This window comes from Pinus tabuliformis, chromosome X (assembly GCF_031772625.1).
Source record: "Pinus tabuliformis cultivar Carrire ecotype Pingquan chromosome X, CPIR1, whole genome shotgun sequence".
In the NCBI taxonomy this organism is placed as follows: Eukaryota; Viridiplantae; Streptophyta; class Pinopsida; order Pinales; family Pinaceae; genus Pinus; species Pinus tabuliformis.
Genome location: NC_142308.1, coordinates 292722829 through 292745183, shown reverse-complemented (window position 1 = coordinate 292745183; position 22355 = coordinate 292722829).

The window sequence follows — 22355 nt, the reverse complement described above, 5'->3', positions numbered from 1 at the left end:
TAGTAATTTTTTTTATCATGATTATGTTGAAGTTTATATATGTATACATGTATGAATGTATGTCATTGTCTGACAGGATCATGATTGTTTTATGTTAACGTTTATATACGTATGTATGTATCCATGTATCTATGTTACTATTTGACAGGGTTGTTAGGGATCATTCTTGTGGAGGAATGATTGCTTATGCAGGAGAACGACATGAAGAGGTTTTTGGTCTTATGAAGAATCAATTGGGAAGAGTAGTCAAGAAAAATATACGAGGTCAGTATCATGTGGATATGAATTGATATTGTATACTTGTATTATGCTTGTGTTTATGTTGTGACAGATAATGTTGAAGGATACATCAGCCAAGTGAAAGCAGTGTGGTTTGCGACATGCTAAGGACTAGCATGGGTATGACACTAGAAGCAAGGTTTCTTGGTAAGGATAGTATGGTTTTGGATGTGTGGTACTACTGTTGTGCATATATTGTATATGTTGTACATTTTTCATATATGATGTGTGCACATGTAGTGTTGTGTATATATAGTGTGTGTACATGTTGTTTATGCAGTGTTATGTACAGGATGGTACAGATAGTGTTGTATGAATGTTACATATTCAATACTGGGTTTAAATGGTGCTATGTACATGTTGGATATGCGGTATTGTGTATATATTGTACTGTGTGCATGATGGATATGTGGTGTTGTGTGCATATGGTGCTATGCGCATGTTGGATATGCAGTGTTGTGTACAGATGATGTTATATATGTGTTGGATGTGCAATGCTATGTACAAGTGGTGTTGTGTGCATGTGGTACATTGGTACTATGTACATATGGTGTGGTGTGCATGATTGTACAAGTGGTGTCATGTGTGTGTGGTGCTGTGTACATATTGTATAAGTGACGTTGTGTCCATGTCATGCTAGCTACATGTCATGCATGTGGCACTGTGTACATGTGGTGTCGCATACATGTCGTGCATGTGGTACTGTGTACATGTGGTATTGTGTATGCATTGTATAGTGGTGTAGTGTACATGTGGCGTTGTGTACATGTTGTGCAGGTGGTGCCATGTACATGTGATGTTGTGCACACGTTTTGTAGGTGGTGCGGTGTACCAATGGTACTATGTACATGTTGTACATATGGTATTGGTTTACGTGTTGTATTGGGTGCATGTCATCCATGCTTAGTTATGGGCATGCAATATTATGTATGTGCATTTTGTAGTCATGGTATCATGACATATGCATTCATTATGTTGCACCCTAGACATGTATTTCTATTTGGTTGCAAATCAAGTGTAGGTGCATGTATTGTGTTATACACAAGATGTAGGCATATGTATTGAGTTGTGTCATACACTGGGCGTAGGAGTATGTGTTGTATGTTAGGTGTAGATGCATGTGTTGCATGTGGTCGTATGTGTGTGATGCACACGATGCGTATTTGCAAATGGTTGAGGAGAAGGCACTGGATGTTTATCGGTTGTGGCAACCAATCCAATGTGTTACAGAAAGAACCAAGGTAGAAGTAAGGATGGATGAAGGATAAGTATCGGTATTGTATTTTGGTTTTAGTATGCATGTGATTTATGATTCTGGCCCATGATGATTACATGTGATCTATGATTTTGATTTATGATGGTTACATATCATTTATGATTTTGATGGTTATGTTTGAGCTAACCTGATTTGATATTTTTGTAGATGTTGACTTGGTCAATTATGATAGTTTGACTTGTTGTGACAGGAAGTGAACATGATTGCAAATGTACCGTATTGACGAGCTACCAATGAGGTATGATGTGGATTTATTTTAATTTATTTTAAAATTGATGGAAGCTATGTGTGTGGTATAGGAATCATGAACATGCTCGGTTGGGTAGTTGAAATCAACTACAAGAATTAGCAGCTTTATATGGTGGTTTGGTGGTTGCATATGGTGGTTTGGTAGTTGCTTTATGATGGTTAAGTATTTTATTTATGTTGGTTTAGTATATGCTTTATGGTCATTGATATATGCTTTATGATGTTTGATATATGCTTTATGATGATTTGATATGTACTTTATGTTTGTTGATAGATGATATATGATGTTTTGATATATGCCTTATGATGTTTTGATATACGCTATATGATGATTAGTGTATGATTGATATATGTTTAGTACATGATTTGGCATATGTTTTGGTATATATATTTTGATGATGTTGTTATATGTACACCCGTGTATGGATATAAATACTCTAACGAGCTATGTTATAAAGCTCCACTATGTGGTATGGTTGTAATGCTATTATGCTATCATGTGGTTATGTTATCATGATGTTATGATGTCATATGAGTTTTCCTAAGCAGAATGATCATTGTAAATATCGTAATGAGTTGTGTTATAAAGCTCCACTATGCAATATGTTGTCATGTCATTGTGATGTTCTGCCTTGAGCAAATCTTTCATTGTAAATATTGCATCGAGCTGGGTTATAAAGCTCCATGAGTAGTATGTCTTCTCTCAGCATGCTGCTGAGGTATATGTGTGATTGAACACCGACGACAGTGTTCCCTCAAGGGGTAGGGTTCTGTAACATCCTTGGTGAAAATTCCATGTAATAAATGTTAAAAACAATAACCACAGATGACTTGGACACATATTCCAAGCTGAATGGTGGGTAGGACATCTTAGGGGGTGTTTATTTGGTTGTTTATGGCTAAGGAAATTGGCAAAGGCAATGGTTAAGGTATTAAAGAGGCAAAAAGGTATTTTGGCACATTTATTTATGAAAATGATGGAAATTAAGAGAAAAATCATGTGAAAGGTCACATGTTTCATGTGAGGTGGAAAATGAAGGAAAATAATGGAAATTAGGAGAAAAAGTAGGTGAAAGGTCACAAGTTGCATGTGAGGAGGAAATTGAAGGAAAATAATGGAAAATGAAGAAAGTAGAGGCCTCATTAATAAAAAGGCTTATGAGGATCAGTGGGCAAGACTTGGTTAGTTTAGCTTTGGAGCTCTCTCATTATTCTCTCCCTCTCTCTCATACTCTTAGAGACTTCGATTTTTCTTGGAGCACTCTTGGAGGGTGTGGCATACTTGGATTCTTGGAGAAAGAAGTGAAAGGAAGAGCAAGAAAGTGCAAGAAGGCATCGACATCAGCAGCTACATCAGATTTTCTTGTAGGTACCGAGTTGCATGTATGATTTGTTCACTATTTTTGGCATGTGTGGCACATACATGTGGTTTCTTGGTTGGGATCTATCATTGGCATGGAGGATTTTCTGGATCGACAGTGGATTGCCTAGCCTTGCCATTTCATGGATAGCCATGGTGATTGTGGGTTTAATTTCATTACTAGTCCTGGAAGCCCTGTAATAGCTTGGGTTGAGTTACTAGTCTTGGAAGCCCTAGTTGGAGAAATGCTTTGGAAGCCCTTGGTGGGTTGAGTTACTAGTCCTGGAAACCTTAGTTGGAAAAATGCTCTGGAAGCCCTATATAGGTTGTGTGTTGAGTTACTAGTTCTTGAAGCCTTGGTTGGGCAAATGCTCTGGAAGTCCTAGAAGGCTTTGATGGAGACCAATCTAATGATGTTTTTTGGTGATGTCTGACCATGAGGTGGAATCAATGTTTGATGGGTTGAGGTGCGTGGCCTCTAGTAGCCATGGATGAGTTTTGATTGATGTGTTCTCTGAGATCCCACATTCATGATTGGAATATGGCATGGGGGTGATTGGCTGAAGAGAGACTTGGCTCAACCAATCTATGGTTGGGTGGAACGTGGTAGTCCCATCTCTGGTTGTTCATTGCATTTATTAATGAAAAAAATCATTCCCTTGATTTTCATGTGCAAATGTACTGATGTATATATGGATTTTGATGACTAATATGTTGATTGTATTTCTGTTCCTATTATGTTTTTTATATGCACATTTACCCCGGAGGCTGTTACAACATGTTTTATGGAAATGATGATGTATGGCTTTCATCATGTTTTGATTTGTAAATGAATGAACAATGAATATATGACATAATAGATGATAATGAAACTAATGTGATAAGGCATTAGTTCTTCTTATTTGTTCTCATATAAGTACGAGACCCCTATGTTCAAATCTATTGTTATGACCTTTATAATACATATTTGTGACACGTTTGACAAGATGCATCTCATGTATAGTAGGGGTCCAGTCAAGTATTTGCATTAGTATCATTGTTTCAATGTTAATTTTCATTTCTGGAACTCTCATGAAGTTTTGGGTTGTGGCCTCAGACTTGGCCCTGAAAAAGTGGCATAGAATCCAGGGTCGCATGTTCGAAACTGGCTAAAAAAGTCCCCAGCAGCTGGCATGCCCTTGCTATGGGAGCGACTGGAGGGTCCCGATCACATGCATGGCCATGTCATTGGAGAAAATGAGGCTCTAGGTTAGTAAAATGCTAAGTTACCTCAGGGGTTAGACACCTATAAGGGTTGGTTGGTCCATGAAGGTTTTGTAACCTCTCTAGAAGGTCACATTGCTTGGGTTTTGTCAGTTCCACTTCCTTAAATATACATGGGGAGTCGAATCAAATTGTAGTGGACTCTTATCGTATGTTTACCCTAGAAGATATATTAACTTGGGTAAATGTTGGAGGAGGGTGTTATAGAGTGGTATTATAGCATGATTCACCCCTTGGACTGAATGGGTGGTGTGTTGGTCATGCATTCATGTCAGACGCATATATTTTTTCTCTATGCTTGTGGTCTATGTGCTTGTTGTGTATGCATGGTGTCAGTCATGTTTACATTGGTGTCACCATCTAAAAAATTGATGGTGTCATTGTTGGATGTGGTCGTCATGAGTATATGTCGGGTATGCATTGGTTATGCATGTTAGTGCTTACATATTGTTATGCATACATTGATATGGGTATAGTTGTCATGCCTAGGGTCCTGGTATGTAATTTATATCATTATGCATTGATAACTGGATAGTGGTTAAACTGATGTTATATGATGACGTGATTATTATTATACATGTATCGTGCTAATCTGGTTGATCTTGCAGATGAGAAATCTTCCCCGAACTATACTGAAGTATGTTGATTATGTTTATATTTCAGTTTAGTTGACATGGTATGCTTACAAGAAATATATCAGAGATGACTAGCATTATGGTAGACTACAGTTCAAGAGACTCTCCCTATCGATCAAATGAGCTGTGTGGTGTTGGGCTCTCTTCTAACTTAACAGACACATTGAGAAGTTTGAAGGCATAAATAAGAAGTTGTAATGAAAATAATGACAGAATCATGCAAGAATAGAAGGAACAAGTAGAATTCAATGGATTAATCCTTTATAGTTTTGGACATGAAACACATTAGATCAACCATGGACACGAGGATAGGAATTATGGGGGAAATGGTAGTAGATGTCATGGTGGGAATAGGTCAGATAAGGATGACACATTTAGAGATGGAAGACTCTTGGATACTTCAGATAGGAGAGGTGATGGACATCTATACTATTCTATTTCTGCTTCTGACAGGAACTATGATCGTCGTCGTTATGACCCTTAAAGGAGGAGTGACAGGGGGATACTTCCCATATGAGTTTAAGAAGGCTAAGCAACGTACCTTTGATGGAGATTTAAGAAGTTGGAGGTTGCAGAGGATTGGTTAATGGCGATGAAGAAATTCTTTGAGTTGCATGAATACAAAAATAATATTAAGGCCATAATGGTTATAATCAACCTCAAAGGGAAAGCATACATCTCATGGGAAGATGTGAAATGGGTCAGAGACATCAGGGCAGAAGAGTTGAGTTGACATGAATTCAAAATATGTTTCAGGAAGAAGTACTTGTTAGAAATGTACCATGATAGTAAGGCTAAGGAGTTCTATGAGTTAAATATGGGATTGATGAAAAATGAGGAGTATATGACTATGATCTTGGAGCTATTGAGGTATGTAATGTATCTTAACAACAAGAAGCTTAAAGTTTAGAGATTTCTTAGTGGATTACCATTATCTTTTAGAGATCGGATTGAGTATGATGAGCCTCAATCACTTGAGGAAATTATTCCAACTTGAAGCATGCTATGAACAATCAAAGTGTAAGAGAATATATCAATAAGGATAGAAAGGGAAAAATTAGGGTAATGGTAAATGGCAGCGGAAGAGAACAAGGCCTCAAAATGCAGAAGAGAAAGAGAAATTTTCACCCTACAATAAGTTCAATGTAGCTAGAGAATTACATGGTTCACGGCAGTAGAATAGGGTTGATGGTCCAGTTGGAGTGTTGGACATGTGGTAAGGAACGTATTAAGAGGGATTTTCTATAGAATCAGGGTAGTAGGACTCATATTTATAGTGCACAGGAGGCGTAGATAGTTGGGTATGTTGGGAAGATCATTCCACATATTTATGTAGCATTGGATAACAAGCAGGCAGAGCACCAGAAAATTATTATTGAGATGGATGGTAAGATTTGTGATCAAGGTTTTTCCATTTTGATTGACCTTGGATCTAATTATAGTTATGTTATTCCTAAGATAGTGGATAAGTGTGGTTTGAATAAATACGTGCATGTAGAATCCTAGTTAGTGCAGTGGGCTACATATACAAAGAAGAGAGTTTATCACTGGGTAAGAGCTTGTGCATTTGATTTGAATGGTATGCCTACATAACCATATTTGAATGTATTTCCATTGGAATCATATCATATTCTTTTGGGCATGGATTGGTTGTATCTTCATAGGAACAAAGTGGATTTTTATGCCAAAGCCATTGAGTGCTTGGATGACAATGGGGAACAAAGAATCTTACTGGGTAAGAAGAAAGAAACATAAGTTAGGATGGTCACAGTTATGAAAGTAAAGAATAGTCACATAAAAGGTTGTGTTCTTTGCAGTGCATATTTCTATTGATAAATGTAAGGATGTTGAGGAAGCAGAGGTATTGAGAATGTACCCAATCTTGCAGAAAATTCAGGATGTGTTTCCAACAGATATTTCAGAGTTCTGCATCATAGGGAAGTGGAATTTTTCATTGAGTTGGTATTAGGGGTAACTCCAGCATCGAAAGCACCATACAATATGAGAACTTCAAATTTTTTATAGTTAAAGTTGCAGTTGAAGGAAATGCTTGACAAGGGATACATTAAGCCAAGTGTATCACTGTCGAGTGCGCCAATATTTTTTGTGAGGAAGAAGGATGGTACTCTTAGGCTATGCATTGATTATAGGTAGTTGAACAAGGTAAGCATCAATAATATGTATTTTTTGTTGAGGATTGATGTCCCTTCAATCAATTGAAGGGAGAAACAATGTTCTTGATGATTAATCTGAGATCGGGATATCATCAGGTACGCATTAAGGAAGAGGACATATACAAGGCAACTTTCCAGACTAGGTACAGACATTATGAGTTTTTTGTAGTTCCATTTGGTTTAACTAATGCTCCAACTACCTTTATGTGCTTGATGAATAGTCTGTTGCGACCTTATCTAGACAAGTTTATTATTGTATTCATTGATGACATCTTGATATATTCTAAAAATGAGGAATAGTGTGTTGAGAATTTAGCAATAGTGTTGAGAATTATAAGAGAGCATCAATTGTATGCCAAGCTTAGAAAATGTAGTTTCTTTTAGCTAGAGGTAAACTACTTGATCCATGTGGTCTTCAAGGAATGGGTAACAGTGGATCCAGAGAAAATAAGGGCTACCGTTGAGTGGGAATCTTGTAGTAATGTGGATGAGGTATGATAATTTATGGGGTTAGAAGATTACTATAGGAGGTTCATCAAGAAGTTCTCTTGGATTGTGGAGCAAGTTGTGGGCAGTTAAAGTAGACATTGACAAATGCTCCTATGTTAAAGATTATAGATCCAGACAAGGAGTTTGTGGTGTGTATATATTCCTGCAAGAGAGGACTTCATGGAGTTTTAATGCAAGAAGGATAGGTAGTATGATATGAATCACAAAAATTGAATGAGCATGAGAATAATTATTCAACACATGATCTTGATTTGGCAATGATTATTCATGCTTTGTATATGTGGAGACACTATCTTCTTAGAAGGAGGTTTGTATTGATGAGTGATCACAGTGGATTAAGGTATCTATTTTACCAACTGAATGAGAATTTCAGGAAAGATAGCTAGTTGGCCATGATTAGTGAGTTCAATTTTGAGATCAAGTACATCAATGGTAATGAGAATAGGGTTGCATATGCTCTTAGCAGGAAAGTACAGGTGAATCACATAGCAGTTATGATATCTTATAGGACAGACTTACAGGATCATATCCTACAGGAAGGTCAGCAAGATGAGAGGTACATGGAGCTTATGCATAGATTTCAATAGGGTACAGGTGATCAGGATGTGGATTATCATCTCACAGTAGATGGATTCATCAGATTTAGGGACAAGATATATGTACGAGACAGGAGTGAGCTGAAGACGACCATCTTGAGAGATTTTCATGAAAAAAAATATTTAGGTCGCCTAGGATACCAGAAGACTTTGACAACATCGAAGAAGTTTTATTATTGGTCGAATCTCAAAAAGGATGTGCCAAAGTTTGTGGCTAGATGCTTGGATTGTCAGTAGGTGAAGGTAGAATATAAGCATCTAGGTGCATTAGGGGAATTTTGAGGTCTAAAATGGGCCTCCTAAGAAAAATGAATAGGCAAAATAAAATTTTGTTGTAGCGACTACAACCACCTTCCAAAATTTTTCCTTAGCCTATTTTGGAGCCTCCCTACCAACCTTTCACATCAATTTGTCTTGCTTTTTCAAGTACTCAAGATTTATTGTTTTCCTCGCACAGAAGTAGCATGTCGATCAAAGTCGACCCGTTCCCCTCACAAGCTATCCACCTGGACTTGGTCCAACTGTAGGCTGAGTAGCTTCCCCTTGAAAATTACACATTTCTGGAGCATAGTTAGCCTTCCCTTGAGAAATTGCGCAATTCTCTCTGGCAACCTGCTGGGCTCCAGGATTGTGCAATCCTACCAGCCAACACTCCCAACACGATTTACGTAAATTTCCCCTGCAGGGCTGCTCAGCGTAGGATTTGCGCAAATCTACACAGTAGTCAATTACTCTACCAATAAATTTTGCAATCCACCAAGGCAGTCACCCCAGCTCCCAGCCAGGAATGCACATTTTTCGCAAGTAGTTGAGTAACTACATGCATGAACAGTCCATTGACAAGTTCCACTTGGGACCGAGGAAACTTGATTTGCATGCATGCATAACTTGATCTTCCCATAATAGAAAGAGACAACATCCAAAAGGCATCCCATGATTCAGGGAGCTACTTTTAGCAGTTGAGGGTTACATGCAAAGTTTTTTTAGAAGTTTCCCTCCAAGTGTCTCTTTTTCCTAGATTTGTGGCATGCGTGTCATGAGACCAAACTTATTTATTTGATGCATCAAATCTCATTCATTCAAATCAATCTTGGAGCTCTGACATCCCATAGCACATCTAGGACTCTTCGACACATCTGGCTCAACTATTCAGAGGTAAGTGGCCTCAACATGTCTTTTTCATCATTTCTATCGCTTTTGGTGTATTCACTTGTGTGTGTTTTGTTTGCTTGATTCCTTTGAACACGTGCTATTTTTTACATGTATTATAGCATGTCCAAGCTTTGTTTCAGTTTTCATTGCTATCTCACTGTTGTCGCATGCATGAAACTGTTTTCCACAGACGTTCGCCCAACCAGAAAACTACCTCACCCACATGCATGTTGATCTATTTGCTGAATCTTTCATTCATTTTTTGCATGCACTGTCAATAAACTATGCTATGACTTAGTTTCACCATGCATTTTACTGTCTTAGTTGCTTCCAATTGCTCGTCTGTGAGTCGGGCCAACCCTAGCGCGGGCTTTGCATTCACCAAGGCTGCATTGCGCAATCTAGGGAAGGAAGGCTCACCTTCCTCTCTAGAAATGTGCATTCTTGCCCAACACTGGCCTCCAGAAATGTTTTGCACATTTATGGAGGATAGTCGCTGCATGGCCCAATAAATTGCGTAAATCTGTCCCTGGGCCAACAATCCGTCGCAGTTGGAATTGTGCATTGTGCAATCCTAGCAGCTAGCTGCCTGACTGGATTGCACATTTCATAGATCCAACAGCTAATCCTACCTCCTTGATAGCCCAAACATCATTTTGCGTAGCTCTAGCATCGAATCACCTAGCCTCCCCGTCAAATTTGTGCAATCTCGCGCATCAGTTTCCCAGGTATGTGTTGTGTCCTTCCCCATATTTTCTTTGTTTCCACTGACTTATTTATTTCCATGCATGATTCTTGTTTCCAGATCTTTCATGATTTCATCTGTCTCAATGGCTTCCAAGAGAATAGGATCACTGGACACTGATGGAGTTGCAGCTGGAACAACAGTTGAGCAGGTGTCCTCTAGTCTATCGACCTATGAAGATACAAAGTTGTATCTAGACAAGGACATCAAACTCAAGTGGCAAGAGGTTAATGAAACATTCACATGAACTGTTGGGGGAGGCCTAGAAGACCGCCAGGTGTACGTGAAATTTCACAAGTCCATCCTGTACCGAATTGCATGCAAAAACCCCATGTTCCCATGCATAGACATGATTCACTATCGTCTCTGACACTGACCCCGAGACAATGGCCTTGAGCAGTGTCAATGGGACAAATCTTGCAACCTTCTGGGCATGATATTACGATGAGATGTATCAGATGTGAGAGCCCGTGACTGTCATGACTCCTCCATTCATCTTGCCCAGCAGTAGTGGTAATTCCAGAGACATTTTGAAGGATTGGGTCAAGGAGTTAGCTCATTTTAGGATGACACCCAACCAGATATACAAGACAAAGATATTGAGGAAGGCGTACCAATATTTGGTAATATTCACATGTCGACTGACTGGCCAAGCAAGCACTGAAACCTTTCCTCAAAGTTGGGTGATAGCATTGGACCAACTTGATAGAGAAGGAAGACCATGCAACTGGTCTGACATACTCGATCATCAGTTGAAGGAACAAGTCACGAAGGCTCGACAATTACCTGAGGGTATGCATGTAGATATTTATATGCCTGTCTACATCCTAGATGCAGTGTGTACCCAACATGAGTTCCCAAGCTTGGAATGGGCATGGTCACCGATGAAGACTATTGTGAATACATATTTCAAGTTGTTTTCTGAATGTAGCTTTAGGGGAGTAATCATACGGTGATCCAACCATTTTTTCACCCCAGTCTATACGTTGATATTCGAACAAGATCCACCCTGCATGTCAAAGGATGCAATGGCAACATTGTTAGGCATTAGTGATTGGTATGCCTCACCGTCTGACACTTTCATCTTAATGTTAGGTGCGAAGGAGCCTCCTCATGTTTTGCCAAAGTTTGCCTTGGACATACTTTTCATGCAGGAAGTAGCGTACCATAACTCAGCAGGATTAACGGCTAGACTGTAGTGGAAGAACAAGGCACCTTGGCCCACTCTTCCATTGTGGATTGGGTTATATGAGATCTAGAGTAACAAGCAAGTAGATGTCAAAGAGAAATAGATGAAGAAGTACCCATTTGACCTACGAAGCTTCAACCGGTATGACCCACATTGCATTGTGAAGGATCACTCCATGAGAGTTCAATTCAACTGGATCCATGGGACATTTCATTGGGTCGAGGAAGACTCATGGAGGTATTGCTACAATTCTTCCAAACACAATGAACAGGTCAGATTCGTCGTAGAGTGGTTAGTAAAGCAGCATGAAGTAGCATCACAGAGAACACTAGCAGTAGCAGTAGTAGCAACAGTAGAGGTAGCAGAGCCAAACATACCTATGCGCGACAATGGGAAGAGGAAGATTGTCTACCGCATGGAGGAGGAGCAAAGCTCCACGTTTTGATCACACCCACTTGTAGAAGAAGTAGATATGGCTATTCAGGCAAAGAGGGAGTAGTGCAACAAGTGAATCATGCGAAGGCAGAGGGATAAGGAGAGAATGGAAGAAGCAGAGAGGGAGCTACATGAGCTGAGGGAACAACTCTAGAAAGAACAAGAGCTATGCCAACAGGGGAAGGAAGTGCAACAACAACAGATACAACAGGGGGCGCATCATGTGCAGGCAAGCAAAGCAACGCACATACAGGTATTTGATTCATCTGAACAGTTGGCATTAGGCGAACAGGGTGAACCATCATAGGGGCAAGACATTGCCCATGAGATAGAACAGGCGCTTGAATAGTTGGATGCAGACATGGAGCAACAATAGTTGGAATAGGACACCGACCTCATGCCTCACCACAAAGAGGTTTCTTCACCCACTTCATTGCATCCTAATGATGAGAATGTCTCAAATGACCAAGGAGGCACTGAGATCCTTGGTGGTCACCTAGAAGCAAAGATTCGCAACATCTCCTTTGACAAATCTCATCAAAGAGTTGTGCAGTCTTAGAGAGTAGCAACTTGGGAGGGTGAAACAACCTATACGCAAGTTGAAGAACAAGTCATCATAACTGATGTGCACAAGCACCCAACTGCTTTAGTCGATGCAACTAGGGTGTATGCCAAACCCACCATCTCAAGTGTTCATTTCCTCATAGCTGGGAATGAGCGAATGGCGAACGAACTACAAGTGGCCAAACAAGGAGGAGACTTTGTGACAATGTTCACCTGAGCTGAACTGAAGAAGGCAATACTAGATGAAGTATTGTCCCTTGATACAGTTATACGAGCATTTGGTACCATGTAGCAAGTAGTAGTCCATCTCCATGAATGGCAACAACGATGTACGAGAAGAGCACACATCTTGAAGAACATTCATGCTGTTGTTGACAACATGCAAGCATGGACGATGAACTACAAGGGAGCCCCACTTTACTTGCCAAAGATGATGAGGGCCAATGTGGTTGAGATGCAAGCATGTATCCGTAGTCATATCCGGAACTATGAAGACCTACCACAACTCATCACTAGCATAAAAGCTTCCCATGCACGATTATTTAAGAGCATGGATGTTATAGTGTACACTCATGCGATCCCATCACTTGGGACTATCACCTAGGTGAAGACAAAGAAGCAGGTTTGACAAGAGCTTGACTCATACTTCAACAAGTTGATCTGCACCGCCACTAGCCTAGACTTGCCTATCAGTGTATACATCATGCACATGTAGGTTGCTCGTCTCGCCACATTAAAGACAATGATGTGCATGCTCTCAGACGAGTTGGACAGAGGAGCTCAAGTAGTGTACCCATATGCTATGGAGGCAAGGTTCAGGTTTCAGACAAATGTCTTGGTAGAACACACAGACACCATCAAGGACTACCAATCTTGGCATCAATATGTTACTGTTAATCATCATGAGGATGTCGAGAAGTTAGACTTCTATGGTTGTCTAAGTCAGAATGATGTCTAGTTTGGCTTGTTCAAGCCATTGTTCACATGGGTACATGTGCATTGTAATGTTGATTCATGTCAAGTGTAAGTCAAGTATCAATAGTGGATGTAACAATCATAGAGTAGGTGAAGAGTCACGAGGGTAGTTGAATGGTCACAAAGGAGAATGTCAAGGGTCACCCCACCCTTTGCTATAAATTGTCCCTCATAAATCATTGAATAGGCTTTTGGTCAGCCAAGCTTCTACTAAGACTATCTTGAAGAAAGCTCGGACAATATTGTACCGCGCCTTGGCTTCTCCATTGCACGAAGCTAGTACATATCTTTGGATGAGCAGGTGGATGTGGCTCTAACATTTCGCTGATGGGGCTAGTAGGCTTACATGGATGTATTGTATGATTGGAAATTACACTTTATATGATAAGAGCTAGCACATCTTCATGCATATGTTGTTATTGTAGTTTGATTGCTCTGGTTTCCTTAATGATATATGTTGTTTAACTTACGTATTTGTGTATGAACTGCTTCACATGAAATTATATGATTCTTGCTATAAAATTGTTGTATATGTTGTTAATGTTGTCACCATCCATGTCGACTTCTCTACTGGACACCAGACAAAGCTTTCACATGAACCTTGCTATAACAACCATTGCACTCGTTTGGAATGATCCATGAGTGTTGTATGTGTTATCTTACCTTGTATGTTGTGACTACCGCATCCGAGTGGACTGCTCAGCCGAAAGTTGTGTATGTCCTTTTTTGTTGTGTGTTCCTAGCCAAGTTGGAACTGATCCCTTTCAACCTGGAACTCACTTTTACCCTTTTCTCCCCCTTTTGTGTTAGAACCTCTCATACATCTTCCTTGACTCACTACAGCTATCTCACCCTTCCTACTAATAGGGTTATCCTACTTGCCTCTGTGCGACATCACGTTCAAGGCATTACCTTACGACCCATTAAAGGGACTCTGACACCAAACAGTCTGATGTCTAATTGGGACTTCTTACAAGGGAGATCCCCTTGACATGTTGGCAGGTCCAGCACCGTCAACATTTATGGTGCTGGAAGGAGGGCCTGATGACAAGCTGTGTCCTCTCATCCAGTTTTGAACCTTTGCATATCTTTCATGGAGCCTTGCACTCTTCTTCCCCAGTGGTGTTTTCCGAACGGTGAAGATGTCTCCATCACGAGGAAGCTTTTTAATCTCTTGTCCATGCACATGTATGATGGTGAAGGTGCAGTGGCTTGGCCTGAGCACTTACATAACTTTATTTCCATGATTCATGAGGAAGATGAGTTTTCTGACAAACAGACCAATTTTTTGCTTGCATACACAATTCACGAATCTCCATTTCGTTGGGTGCTCAACCTACCGGCTGACACTGTGCACTCATTTGAGCACTTTTGTGATCTCGTTGAAGACACATTCTATTATTTTGATCTAGACCATCTTGACCAGAAACTGTTACAACAACGGAGGGCTCCACATGAATCAGTTATTGATTTTTGGGAGTGCTTTAGTGACTTGTTGTTTGAAGCTCCGAGGAGCTAGATGAAGTTTGCTTATCTTTGGGACCAGTTCGAGTATTTCCTTAAGAAATCTGCTTGTCCCAGGAGAAATCTTGAGATCAAGCCTCACTCAACATTCTTCATCGATGGAGCTACGTAATATCATGCGGATGTGGGCACTGTCTCGATTGACTGTCCATCTTCCTCTCATTCAACAGCTCCACCACTGCCACGTGATGCTGAAGAGCATGCTCACATACCTGTTCATCCTTCAAACTCTCCTAAGATCACTTCACTCAATTTTTACGCAGATGTGGTTGTGAGTCCTTTGAGTTCTCATATGAATTCTTATCTATGACCTTTGTCTTCACACTTGGGTGTTCCTCCGAATGATGTTGCCTTGTGTTCGTCCATTGCAGACTCTTCACTTGTTGTGAACAAGGAGCAACCCATTGATGGAGTTGGTGTTGCAAAACCAACATGCGTTGTCATTCATGAAGAGTATGAGTGGGAGCTTGAACATCAAAATTTGGTGAAGGATGACTCCCTTTCATCCGAGCCCCCTCCGTTATTTCCTAACCTCTTTGGTGAACCTGCCATCCACTATTTTGCATGTGTGTCTTCGTCCATGGACGAACCCATTGTTGATCACTCGCAGGACTCACCAGATGTTATTCCATCATTCGACAATGGAAAGGATAAGTTACTCGTTGAAAATCCACTTGATCCTTCATCTGTCTTTTCCAAAAAGACAGAGGGTGAGTTTGTTCACTTTTCATCTACCCCTTTATTCGATTCATTTGATCATGAGGATGCCTAAGAATTCATTGATTTTTCTGGTTGTGGCAGACGTGATCCATTTGCTTCCATTTTTTATCACGATCATGAATCTATCACATTTTATCTTTCGAAGCCATCGGTGTATGATGATCTACCCAATGATGATGTTGAGACCCCCAAGACCGTCAAGGCACTTTAGCTCGAGTTGATGGTTATGTCAATCCCTCGCTCTCTTGGGGTTAGTCTCACTTCCGATCATGAAACTGTACAATCACCCAAGGCTCCTCATGACTCATCTTTATGCATTAAAGATCCATATCACATATCACACTTCCTCCACTTGAACTGCACGATCCCATTGCTCATGCATTGGAGGAGTCTTATATTTCAAGCACTCATGCATGACACAAGCTATCCTTGTTTCTTTTGTTTTCTTGCATGTCACAGCCAAGAGTGTGCTTATGCTCCAAACTTGCATGTAGTGTCACACAACACCATATAAGTCCACGGACTGCTCATCATGCACATGCACCCACTTATGTCCCATGGGCACTTTGAAGCACGAAGTGTGGTTGTCTTCATTGTTATATGTTTATTGTTTGTTAGTTCAAAAACTGGGTTTCTCGCGGACCAAGCCTTCACCAACATGGGTCTACCATTGCGTTGATGGATGCATTGGAAGTATCACTTCACATGATGAGGCCCATGCACCATTAGTGTAGGAGTAGGAGAAGTGTTTGCTTTAAGTTGTTTTCTTGCATGCTTGTTGCTTACATGATTCATTTTCTTGTTTGTTTTCTTTCTTGTTTGTTTCCTCACTTTGCTTTCACTTTGGCTTCTGCTTTTGCTCTGCTTTGATGTTTGTTAGCTTGTTTGTTTGGTTCATAGGTTAGTATTCCATGAAATCATGTATCACTCTTGAAACAAGCTGGGTAAAGTACAAGAGGGCTTCTACAACTATCACTAGGTTATCTGTCATCTTGCCTCTTTATGATGATCTTGTTAGTCTTAGTCCATGATATGTCGAAGGAAAATACATACTGTTGGAAGTGAACCTTGTTGATAACTCAACGCTTACACGCTAACTAGCATCAACTTCTCTAGTCAGTTGTTTTTGGGTTAACCCTTCTCAGCTCAGTCAAGTAGAGTAAGGTGAGGGGAAAAACCTTAACAGGAACGTTAGAGATATTAACTGCTTCTCTATTGGAACAACCTCCTTTGCTCTCAATAAGTCAAGATCCCTCTTCTGCCTTTGAAATGAATAAGTTCTATGCATAGTGAAAATGAAAATGAAAAAATGAAAAGTAAAAAAGAAAATCAAATGACAAATGAATAACGCGAAAGAAGAGAAGGGCTTCCTAGGTAGGGAGGTGATGCAAGTAATTCCGTCGAGGTAATGATGAGGCTCGCTGGCAGCAAAGCTATGATTTTGTTCCTATGTGACTCCACCAGGGTATTGTCTAGGCCTACTGCCAGCGAAGCAACACCAAAGATGAAACTAAGACTCTGATGACTATACTGCTTGTGCGCCTGTATACCCCTCTACCCCAATTGAAAGAATTCTGTTGCCTTAGCTTGGATTGTGTCAATCGACCAAGGGCTTTCTAGATGCTACATGTCACAATCAAGTTAGTGTGAAATGAAGATGAGCAATGAACTGAACAATAATTCTGGAGGCGTTAAAATTTCTTTTCATGAACAAGGTCTATGCAGAGAGCTGAAGTTCTACCAGTGTGTCGTCAAGTGTTGTAGCAACTACAATTACCCTCTAAAATTTTCCTTAGCATATTTTGGAGCCTCCCTACCAATCTTTCACAACACTTTGTCTTGCTTTGTCAAGTACTCAAGCTTCTGTGTTTTCATCGCATAAGGGAAACCTATCGATCACAGTCGATCCATTCCCCTCACAGGCTCTGCACCCGAACTTGGGCTAGCTGTAGGATGGGCAGATTCCCCTTGAAAATTGCATATTTCTAGACGAAATTCATCCTTCCCTTCAAAAATTACACAATCCTCTCTGACAGCATGCTGGGCTCCAGGATTACACAGTCTTGCCAGCCAACAATCCCAATAGGATTTGCACAAATTTCTCGAGCAGGACTCAGCCAGGGATTTGCACAAATCTGGGCAACAATTAGCTTCTCTGCCTAGAAATTACACAATCCTCCTGGGCAATCAGCCCATCTCCTAGCCATGAATGTGCATTTTTCCCAAGCAGTTCAGCAACTGTATGCATGAATAGTCTGGTTGACTAGTTCCACCCGGGACTGAGGAAAGTTCACTTGCATGCATGCATGACTTTATCTTCCCTGAATAGTAGGAGACAACATGCAAAAGGAATCCCATGATTTAGGGAGATATTTTTAGCAGCTGGGGGTTACAACATGCAAAAGGCATCCCATGATTCAGGGAGATATTTTTAGAAGTTTCCCTCCAAGTGTCATTTTTTCCTAGATTTGTGGCATGCACGTCATGAGACCAAAGTTATTTATTCGACACATCAGAGCTAATTCATTCACATCGATCTTGGAGCTTTGAAATCCCATAGAACATCCAGGACTCTGCGACACATCCCGCTCAACTATTCATCGGTAAGTGGCCTCAATTTGTCTTTTTTAGCATTTCTGTCGCTTTTGGTGTATTCGCTTATGTCAGTGTCATTTTCCTGATTTCTTTGAATGGCTACTGTCGTTTACATGTATTCTAGATTTTCCTAGCTCCGTTTTATTTTTCTTTGCTATCTCACTACTGTCACATGCATGAAACTATTTTTCATGAACGTTTGCCTAACCGACGAACTGCCTCACCGACGTGCGTGTTGATCTGTTTGTTGAATCTTTTATTCATATTTTACGTGAACTGTCAATCACTTTTGCTATGACTTAGTGTGACCATTCATTTTACTATCTTAGTTTCTTTCAATTGCTTGATGGCGAGTTGGGCCAACCCTGGCCCAGGCTATTCCATCACCAAGGCTGCATTGCGCAATATGGGGAAGGAAGGCTCACATTCCTCTCTAGAAATGTACATTCTTGCCCAGCACTAGCCTCCAGGACTGTTTTGCACATTTTTGGAGGATAGTGGCTACTTGGCCCAAGAAATTGCACAAATCTATCCTTGGGCTAGCAGTCCTTCCTAGCTAGAATTGCCCATTGCACAATTCTAGTAGCCAACTACCTGATTGGATTGCACATTTCACAGATCCATTACCCAGTGCTGCCTCCCAAATATCCCAGACATATTTATTTCCATGTGTGCTGCTTGTTTCCAAATCTTTCAGGTGTTCATCTGTCTTAGTGGATTCCAAGAGAACATGTTCACATGACACTGATGGAGTTGCATCTGGAACAATAGTTGAGAAGGTGTCCTCTAGTCTGCCGATCTATGAAGATACAAAGTTGAATCTAGACAAGGACATCAAACTGAAGTGGTAAGAGGTTAATGAAACATTCGCAGGAAATTTTTGGGAAGACATCAAAGACCACCAGGTGTACGTGAACATTCACAAGTCCGGCTTGTACTAAATTTCATGCAGATACCTCGCATTCCTATGCACAGACATGATTCACTGGATCATCTCTCACACTGACCCCGACACGATGACCTTGAGCAGTGTCAGTGGGACGAAGATTGCAACCTTCTGGCAAGAGATTATGATGAGATGTATCATATGTCAGAGCCTGCGACTGTCATGAGTCCTCCATTTAGCTTGCCCAGCAGTAGAGGTAATTCTAGAGACATTCTGAAGGATTAGGTCAAGTAGCCAGCTCATTTTAGGATGACACCCAACAATATTTACAAGATAAATATATTGAGGAAGGCATACCAATACTTGGTCATATTCACATGTCTACTGAGTGGTCAAGAAAGCAATGAAACCTTTCCTCATAGTTGGGTGATCACATTGGCCCAACTAGTGTCACACGGAATCTGTCAATAGTGCGGACACAACCGACCTTCCTAGAAGTCTAAGACATTCTAATGACAAACAAAACAAACTAGAGCTATCCTTCTCTAAACATGCATTATGATATGAGAAATCAAGTGTTTTGTTCTTACCTTTGTCCAAACGCTGTTGTAGAAGTCCAAGCTTTGTTGATCTGGATGAGCTCCTCTTTTTCTCCAACACCTGCAATCACCAATAGTCAAACCATTAAATAGCACTTGATTATAACATAGAACAAAGCATATTCAACATATAGACCAAGGAGTACATGAAATAACTCATAAACAACAAGTTATTGAGAAGAATGGACCAATTTGCATTAAAGGTAATCAAAAGGAACCATTACAACCTGAGCCTTGGTGTTGTGCAAGCTCCTTCCAGGGTCCACAAGAGTCTTCCTTTACTTTGACAAAGCTCACCCACTTCCAAATAGAACAAGCAAAGATGGCAATCTCTCCTCACAAGCTTCTAAATGGGAGTCCTAATTCCTGCAGCATTTACCCTTAGAAATGTATAGCTTTCAACCTCTCCTCCTTCTGGCCCAATGCCTGTATTTATAGTGCTCAAGAGGAGGTTAATCAGGTCCACCATCAATGGGATAATCCCCTCTTTGGGTGGGATAGCTCCCTTATTGATGGGATAAGTTCCTCTTTGATAGGAGTGCATGAACCATCTAGAGGCGCCCAATACACGTCGAACAACCTTCTAGAATGCTCTAGAAATGACCACAAGTAACTTTTTAAAGATGAAACTTGCGCATTCTAACCTTTATAGGGGGGCGCACCTGTCCCTTTACATACAAAGCGTCTTTGGACGCAGCTTTTGTGAACATTGGGAGCATCCCCGCAGGTAAGGTTGAGAGAACCTGCGTCCCCAGAGATAAATACATTTATACAAGACTTTCTCTCTTTTTTGGAGTTTGACATGGAGAGCAGAGGCATAAGACTTGCCTAAGTGGGTAGCATGACTGTTGATTGAGCCATACTAACTGTAAATAGTCATGGTGACATTTTTTAGTGTAACAGATTGCCCCCTAAAGTGCGAAGCCTGGAATAGATTAGGGTTTGTAATATCTAGGAAGGGTGAAGTGCTTTATCATTTCAAGGATTATCCCGTGGAGAGCCTGGTCAGAACCTGCAATTTTCAACACAAAATACATGTATAAGATTATATCATCACTGAGGTAGGCATTCCCATACTCAGATCAAAACTTTAACTAACAGACTAACTACTCTGATACAGGAATGATCTTGCAGTACATCACAATCATAGACTTTTGTAGACACAGTATGGATGCAGCCATCTGTTTATGATTAGTCTACTTAGATAATGAATACAAAACTCCTCGCAGCCTGGATGGTGGAAACTAGATCCAGGGTCTTCATTTCTACTTCCCGAATTGGTACGATTCTAGCCATGTGAATAAATGAGTTGATGTCGAACATGGTAGAAACCACTTGATTACCAGTCGATGATGTAAACTGTTAACAAGTGTGGGAGAGACCACTAGTAATGTCAATGGTTCTCAAAGTACCCAGTACAATCCATGAGATGTGAATGAATGAGTTGATGTCGAACATTTCACGGAATCCTTCGATCGAAAGTCATTGACGTAAACTGACGTCAAAGGCGAGAAACCTGCCATTGATGCATGCAGACTTCAAGGTACTGACGATTTCTAAGTCATCTCTCTAGATAATGTGCTGATGTCGATAGAAAGCGACCCGTTGCAGGCAAGCCCACAACACGAAATCATTGTTCAAGTTGAAGAAATGTTGCTGTAAGGACTGACTCAGGGATGGTCAAATGGATGATAAGTATTTTGCAGATGAAAGTTTTGCTTGCAGACCTCTTGAACACATAACGACACGACAGATGGCTTGGTGACGAATAACTCAAAGTTAATCCCCGGAACCCGGTTAAAGACTTTCAAAGTGGTTTGATCAACTGTGAGGTAAAAGATTTCCCAACCCAGGTGAATGAAAAGTGTCGTGTTCAAGAGTGGTAATAAAGTTTCTTTTGAGACAAAATGTAACAAACAGGTTCATTCTTCTCTCTTTTCCCCCACCATTTCTGGCAAGTACCGCTTTATTTTTAACAAGCTTGAGGAGGATAACATATGCTTGATTATAAGCTCATCCTTCGGATGAGTCCAATCTAGTTTTGATTCGAACCCTAGGAAGCAGTGGTTCGTTCCTGTTTGTAATTGAACAGGCCCTTTACTGTGAAATTTTAACGAGCCCAGTATAGGAGAAACTCGGCGTTTTTCAATTTTAGAGAGTCTGAAAAACTTAAGAAGACTCCAAGTTGAACTTTTTTGTAAATTTGTGTCCCTCAAGCCCGAAAAAGTATAAAATAATACCTGGGAGAACCGCTTGATCTTGCGACCAAGGAGTACTTTCATAATTAGTGCCACTGACCTGAAAAGTAAAAAGTGATCAAGGACACGTCGTTTTATTTCCAGTATCGAGTTTGAAACGACAAAAACCCGACAATCTTTTCCTGATTTTACGGTCAGAAAAGAGCTATAAGGGGACCGTCTTTTAATTCCGTTTTAACGAGTGTAAAAGAAACGCTCGGCAATCTTTTCATGTTTTAGGAGTCTGAAAAGGGCTTAAAAGATGACTCCGAGGTTTCACCTTTTCGTAAGTTTTAACGAGTTCGGAAAAATGATAAAAATGTACTCATATGGCTGACTTTCAATTTAATTTACGAGCAGGAAAAGACGGAAAGAACTCGGCATTTTCATTT